This window comes from Ctenocephalides felis, unplaced genomic scaffold (genome assembly GCF_003426905.1).
Source record: "Ctenocephalides felis isolate EL2017-DRISC unplaced genomic scaffold, ASM342690v1 CF-g0.4_SCAFFOLD_03572, whole genome shotgun sequence".
Taxonomy (NCBI): Eukaryota; Metazoa; Arthropoda; class Insecta; order Siphonaptera; family Pulicidae; genus Ctenocephalides; species Ctenocephalides felis.
In genome coordinates this window covers 34,583,806-34,591,568 of record NW_020539726.1, presented here as the reverse complement: position 1 = coordinate 34,591,568, position 7,763 = coordinate 34,583,806, and positions in this window count along the sequence as shown.

The following is a 7,763-nucleotide window of genomic DNA, read 5'->3' as shown; positions in this document are numbered from 1 at the left end:
AAGTTTCAAAAAATTCAAATTTTTGAAGTTTTTCAATAATTTTTCATAATTTACCGATAATTTTTAAATTATAAAATTTTCAAAAAATTCAAAGCTTCAAAAATCAAAATTTTTCATGATATTCAAAAAAATGTGAAAAAAATGCTTTTACAGAAAACTTCTTAATTACAAAATTTTAAAAAAATCTAATTTTCGAAATTTTTCATAATTTATAAAAAGAAGTATGAAAAGAAATGCCTAAATGCTAGAAGAATTTCCTAATTTTGCAAATTTACAAAAAAAAAATTCAAAGTTTTCAAAAAAAAAAAAAAATTAAGATTTTCGAAATATCTCATAATTTACAAAAAATCTATATTTGACATGATCATTAGACATATGCACATCAAATTATCAGATATTTTATGGAGATTTTTTAACAATAAGTAAATATAAATTTTGTTTACATTTCAATGGGTTTCGTAACAATTGTTTATCTGCGAGACTGCGATGCGGCGCTTACGCGCTTTGATATTGTGTCTCTACGCAGGTAAAGCATTAAGTAAAATATTACACACTTCAGGAAGTTCATGCAACTTGCCTTAAGGCAAGTTCCCACTTTCAACTAATTCAAAATAAGTACGTAGCTTCAGAATCATTTGTATCCTCCTACTATGATTGTATATAAAAATCCTCACCGTACATGTGTATAATGTTTGTTCAACCGAAATCCTACAACTCTCTGATTGAATAGAATTCAATTTGTGTCACTTGGAATTATATACACCTTCCACTGAATTTCTAGACCCGATTTCGCAGAAACCGCTGAACAACTAGTTTAGGATCAAATTATTCGAGTTGACGTCGACAATTACTGAGGGAAATCGTAAATGTTAACTAATACAGGGAATAAAATCCAGGGAAAATAATTTCCTATATGTGTTACAATATTTATATGAGAATTAAACCTAGAGGTGGTTGATTTACGTGCTACTGCTGGCAGCGCACTCTATGGAGCGGGGAAATGACTAAAATTTAGGTAATGGCGAAATGGCTGTGTTGTGAAAAAATTATACTAATATTTAAAAAAATGTATATATATAATGATAATTTAAAAATAACCTACACATTTACATAAGAATTAATTAAGAATTGAACCTAGAGGTGGTTGATTTACGATCTACAATCGGTGACGCTCCATAGCGGGGTAATAATTAAAATTGAGGTAATGGCAAAACGGACGTATTGTGAAAAAAATTATACTAATATTTAAAAAGAAGTATATACAAAATGATAATGTACAAATAACCTACACATTCATATAATAATTAATTAAGAATTAAACCTAGAGGTGGTTGATTTACGTGCTACAATCGGTGGTGCCATCTATGGAGCGGTGTAATAATTAAAATTGAGGTAATGGCAAAACGGACGTGTTGTGAAAAAATTCATACTAATATTTAAAAATATATATATATATATATATATATATATATATATATATATATAAAGATATACTATAAAAATAACTTACCTATTTGTCCTGATCACATCAAAAGTCCAGAAAATTCCACTTTCCGCACAAGCACTCTGAAAATTAATGAAAAATGTGTTAATATTTGTTACAAATCTAAAAAATATATTGCATACTAAATATTTGTATCTATTATATGAAACATTAGAGTATAATTTGGTTAAATTATTTATAAAATAAGTTAACAATGTTAACTAAATTAATTAGATGATCCTCAAAAATTTTCCTCAGAACAAGTGACCTTGTTATGCCCAAAAAGTTGACTGGTGTTACATTGAAAATAAAATTAAAAAAAAATGTATATTTTTAGAATTGGATAAAATATTTTTAAAAATAGTGGTGTATGGAATCGTGCCTTAAGGCAAATTACTGGAACTTTCCGTATTGTGATAAAATATTCGAGAAATTTTAAACGTCAAATATATTATTACAAAAACTGTAACTTTCATTATTTTTGCTATCTTGTTATATCTGAGCAAATCAAATGTAAATCATAAATCAATTTATCTTCAGAACATTAACAATCGTCATTTCATTTCTTATTCAATTTAAAAAATATATATAGTTGCCTAATTTACACAAAATATGGTATGGTATGCCAAATTGTTCAGAAACCTTCAAAACGTCAACAAATGCTAAAATTTTAATTTTTGATTTTCGGCGCATTACTTGTATTAATTGTATAAAATATTGTTAAAATAAAATAAGAATATTAACTAGATTAATCAGATGTTCCTCAGAACAAGTTACAATGTTATGCCCAAAAAGTTGATAGGTGTTACATTGAAAATAAAATAAAAAAATGTATATTTTTAAAACTGGTTAAAATATTTTTAAAATTGGTTAAAATATTTTTAAAATGAATTAATTATGTTAACTTAACAAAGTGTGAAAAAAATGCTTTTACAGAAAATTTCTTAAAAAAAAATTTTAAGTTTAAAAAAATTCAAAGTTTCAAAATTTTCATAATTTACAAAAAAAAAATTAAAAAAGTGTGTAAAAAATGCTTTTACGAAAAATTTCGTAATTTTGACAATTTTCAAGAAAGTTTCAAAGTTTTAAAAAATTCCTCAAAACATTTTCCTCGGAACAAGTTACAAGTTATGTCCTTAAAGTTGCTAAGCGTTACATTGATTTGCTAATCGAAAGAAGAATCCAACAAAAATCTTTTTCCCACCTATATCCTTTATTATATAATAAATTTTCCAGCTCCCATAAAATATATAATGAATAAAATTCCATTCCGGAAAACTTCCCGGTAATTAACACACGGGCGATGCTTATGATGAAATTCGAGTCGTAAAATGCAGATATGAAATACTAAAATACATAAAAGAATCTTTTGAAATGAAATAATTAATTTCTGCAGTCAGTTCAAATTAAATGATAAAAAAAAGATGAATATATTTTATTTCGAATATATGTGAAAGTGTAATGTTTCATAAAAGATTTATTTATTTACTTTAAAGTAAGTTATAGTAATTGCAAAACAATTGAAAATGACAATTTTTATATTTCTTGATTTAATGTTCTTAATTGATATTATGTTCTGAGTTTCATTTGGCATTTTTAACTTCCCGTAGGGTAAGTTATAGTAATCGCAAAAAAATCGAAAATGAAAATTTTTATATATCTTTACGTTTCAGAGGTTTCTGAACATTTTGGCATACCTTAGAAAAAATGGATGTATGTGTGTGTGTGTGTGTGTGTGTGTATGTGTGTGTGTATGTGTGTGTGTATGTGTGTGTGTATGTATGTACGTGTGTGTATGTATGTGCGGATACAAATTTTCGTCGACGATTTCGGGAACACGGATCAACCGATTTGAATAATTCAAAAAACATTCGATTCGTATTGATAAGGAGACGTGCTGATTAGTTTTTGGCGAAGGCAGGTCTAGCCGTTCCGGAGATACGGGGCAAAAAGTGCCGAAAACGGTAACTCAGTTTCTAAGAGAACGGAGCGTCCGATTTTAATAATTCAAAAAACATTTTACTTGTATTGACAAGATAAAGAATTGATCAAATTTTCATAAAGGCAGGTCTAGCGGTTTCGGAGATCTAAGGAAAAAAGTAAAAAAAAATGCCATTTGGCGGTCAAAAATGATCATTAGACATATGCACATCGAATTTTCAGATATTTTATAGAGATTTTAACAATAAGTATAAATTTTGTTTATTTTTCTATGGGTTCCGTATCAATGTTTACCCGCTAGACAGCGACGCCGCGCTTACGCGCTTTATATTTTGTATCTATGCAGTTAAAGCAGTACGATTGCTTTGAAAAACAAGTTCAGATTTTCCAAAATATGTCAAAATGAAGAAAACATTTTTTTTTTCAAAAAAAAATTTTTTTAAAAAAATTTTTTCTAAAAAAAAATTTTTTTAAAAAAATTTTTTTCAAAAAAAAGTAATTTTTTGTCCAATTTATAGTTTCTCAAAAATCTTATTTTTTCGAAGTAAATTTTTTTCAAAAATGTTAATCGTTTTTACAAAAAATAATAATTTTGGTACGGGAAGTTCCAGCAATTTGCCTTAAGGCACGATGCCCTAATTGCCTTAAGACAGAATTCCACTTACAGCTAGTCAAAAAAAGTTTTATGGGGAAACTTATTACTAAGAGTTTTTTTCTCAAATTTGTTTATAACTCATATGAAATATATTCTTTTGGTCGTCATAAATTACTAATAACTTCATGATATCGTGTCTAAAATAATAAATAATGTAAATCGTATATTTCGCGTGTTCTAAATTTAGTTCAAGTATAAATCACATTGCATAATTGATAAGAAATACAATGTACATGGCGTGATTACTGAGTACAAATCAATTCTAAGGATAAAAATAGATTAATTGACATTATTGCTACATGTGACAACAATAAACACCAAACTTTTGAAAAAAAAAAAATTTATATTAGGGCTTGTCCGTGGTTTAGGGGTCCGAGCTTCGGCCTTGCAACAAAAAAAATAATCATACATTGATGCCTTTTTTCTTTTACCATTTTCATTTGTCAACGTTTATTATGACAACGTCTACCCAATCACTTTATTTCAAACGATAATTCGTGCAAATATTTTCATAGACACATCTTATATATTATGAGTGGAACTTAAGACTTTTGTTTGTTCAGAGTCTGACGAAAATTTGCAAAGCATTTTCGTGTAACTTTCCACACAACTACGTGAAAATATTCATAGAGTTCAAGATAGAAATTTGTTTAAAGACAGTACTTGTTTGACTTAGTAATTAATCTTGATACGAAACGTGGCTGGGAATTTTGAAATTGATAATTAATTTATGCTATTTTAGAAATAAGTCAATGACTGGTTAAATTTGATATTTTATGTTTGACAAAGTATTGAATTAAATTTATCTGGAAAAGTCTAATATATAATTTTTTTCTTTATTTTCTATATTTCTTTTACTTTCTTAATTAATTTACCATCATAATGCAGCTAGTTCTTATATAACAAAAAAATGTACTGAACAAAAAATATCATTTTTCACCCTGAAAAAGCTTTTCCCAGAAAGAAGTGTATTTACTTTAAAAGCTCATGTTATTTTTCAACCTCCTTAATAACAAGATGAAAAATTAATGTACGTTTTTTTCGTTCTGGTATTTTGTTAAAAAACGAATTTATTATGTCACATAAATATATGGATAAGAAAAAGTCGAATTGGGGGAAAATAAAAATTGTATATATATATATATATATATATATATATATATATATATATTGTTATATAGGGCGTGTCATGATGTATGACCGGAATGTACTCCTAAACTGCCGAACCGTATTTAATTTTATTTACGTCATTGTGTGCATTGAAGTCCAACTTAGGTTGTAGGCTATATAAAAGATCTTAATTCATATTGGCAATACTAAAATTTTTAAAAATAGAAGTAAATTTGACAGTTATGAATTTTAAGAAAACACTGAGATGTGAATGTTTTTGGAAACTTGCGGTTAAATGGATTTATGATTTATGATTTATATTTGATTGAAAATCACAATTTAGTCGTAATATTACATTAGTCATATTTCAGAAAAAATATTCAAAATATCAAATATTACAATTTTACAAAGAAAAAACAAATGAAATGAAAAACTCAAGGTCGCTAAGATTTTATAAATCTCCAGTTAAAGTCCAAAAATTAAGTCTATATTTGCACTTACAAAAGTATAATATGAGTATATATAGAATCACAATCTAACGTTTTATTTTCTCATTTTTTATCATAAAATAAATTAACAATGTTAACTAAATTAAATGTTCAGAATCAGAACAAGCTACTATGTTTTGCCCAAAAAGTTGATAGGTGTTACACTGAAAATAAAAATTTTTAAAATTAATTTTAAATATTCAACACAACTGCCAATTGATATTTCATAAAGTATAATATGAATACATAAAGACACCATCTAACGTTTTTTTATCATCTTTTTATCATAAAATAAATTAACAATGTTAACTAAATTAAATGTTACTCAGAACAAGTTACTATGTTATGCCCAAAAAGCTGGTAGGTGTTACATTGAAAATAAAATTTAATGAACTTTTATAATTGGACCCACTTTTGTAGGCCTATAAATTTCAGGATGTTTATTTAATAGACAATGATTTCTCATTAACAATAATAATAAATATATAATATTTTAAAAAAAATCTAACAATTCAATACGAAGAAACGGCTTTCGACCAATCTTTACCAAGAAATATTTAACACAACTCCCAATTAATATATACTATTTTACAATATTAAAATAATAAATTTTAGGGAAAAAAAAAAACAAATAAAAAGGAAAAATCAAGGTCGTCCAAAGTTTACGTCCAAAAATTACATTAACAGTCAAAAATTAAAAAAAATAAAAATAAATGTGACAGTAACAAAAATAGAATAATTTTTAATAATAATTCTGATGTAAATGATGACATACATCAAGTTTCGAAACGTATAACTATAATAAAAAAATCTTAAGTTGTTTTTTATTTTGGCGAATCAGCTGCTAATTTTTTTGTATATATATATTTGTTTTATTATAGACTTTGCCATATACTATATTAGGGTGGTCCTTAATATGGACATTTTCGAATTTCTTTGTTCCCAAGGGCTCAAATGCTTCCAAATTAATAAAAAATAGTAAAGTAAATAATATTAACATTAAGATAGTCCGCAATTCAATTAAAAATTTCGTATATTTATTAGTAACATATGTCATTAGGTAAATTCTTGTGCCATCTGTGATAGCAAACTTGTTATGATGACACACATGAAGTGTCCAAACGTATAACAATAAAGATAATTAATTTTTCGTAACTTTTTTTTTATTTCAACGAATAAGATGTTAAGAATTTTTTTTATATATATTTTATTATAGACTTTATTATATTATTAGGGTGGTCCTTAATATGAATATTTTCGAATCTATATGCTTCCGATGACTCAAATGCTTCCAAATTAATAAAAAAAATCCTTTAAAAGTTCTAGCTCTTATATTAACATTTAGATAGTCCACAATTCAATTCAAGTTTTCGTATATTCATTATTAACATATGTCATTAAGTAAATTTTTGCGCCATCTGTGATAGCAGACTTGTAATTCTGATGGCAATTTATTACTGATAATTTGAGTGTCAAAATAACCAATTAAATAAATATTTTGCTGCAAAATTAATTTTGATGTCATGATTAATAAATATTTTGTTAAACAGACCACATGGATTTAATTAGAGGTTAAGCGATTTACAAATATTTTAAGTGTCATAATATTTGAGTACACAAATGCCATCACAGATGGCGCAAGAATTTACAAAATGACATATGTTAATAATAAATGCACGAAACTTTTAATTGAAATGCGGATTATCTAAATGTTGATATTAATAGCTAAAACTTTTAGACTTTTTTATTACTTTGGAAGCATTTGAGCCATTGGGAGCAAAGAATTCAAAAATGTCCATATTAAGGACCACCTAAAGATATATTATATATAATATCTATATATATATATATATATAATATATATATTATAAATCATAATTGTTATCGTAGTTAGACTACATTATAATAGCTTTTGTATAAATCAGATAATCCTTTATTGGGTTTTTACCATTTTACAAAACAGTATTACATAGATGTAATATTATGAATTATGTGTCTCATGTCTCATGGCAAGGTGCCAAGTAAAATAAGTGCTGGTATAATAAGACATCGTTTTTTTACTAGAATAACAGGTTTAAATATTTTT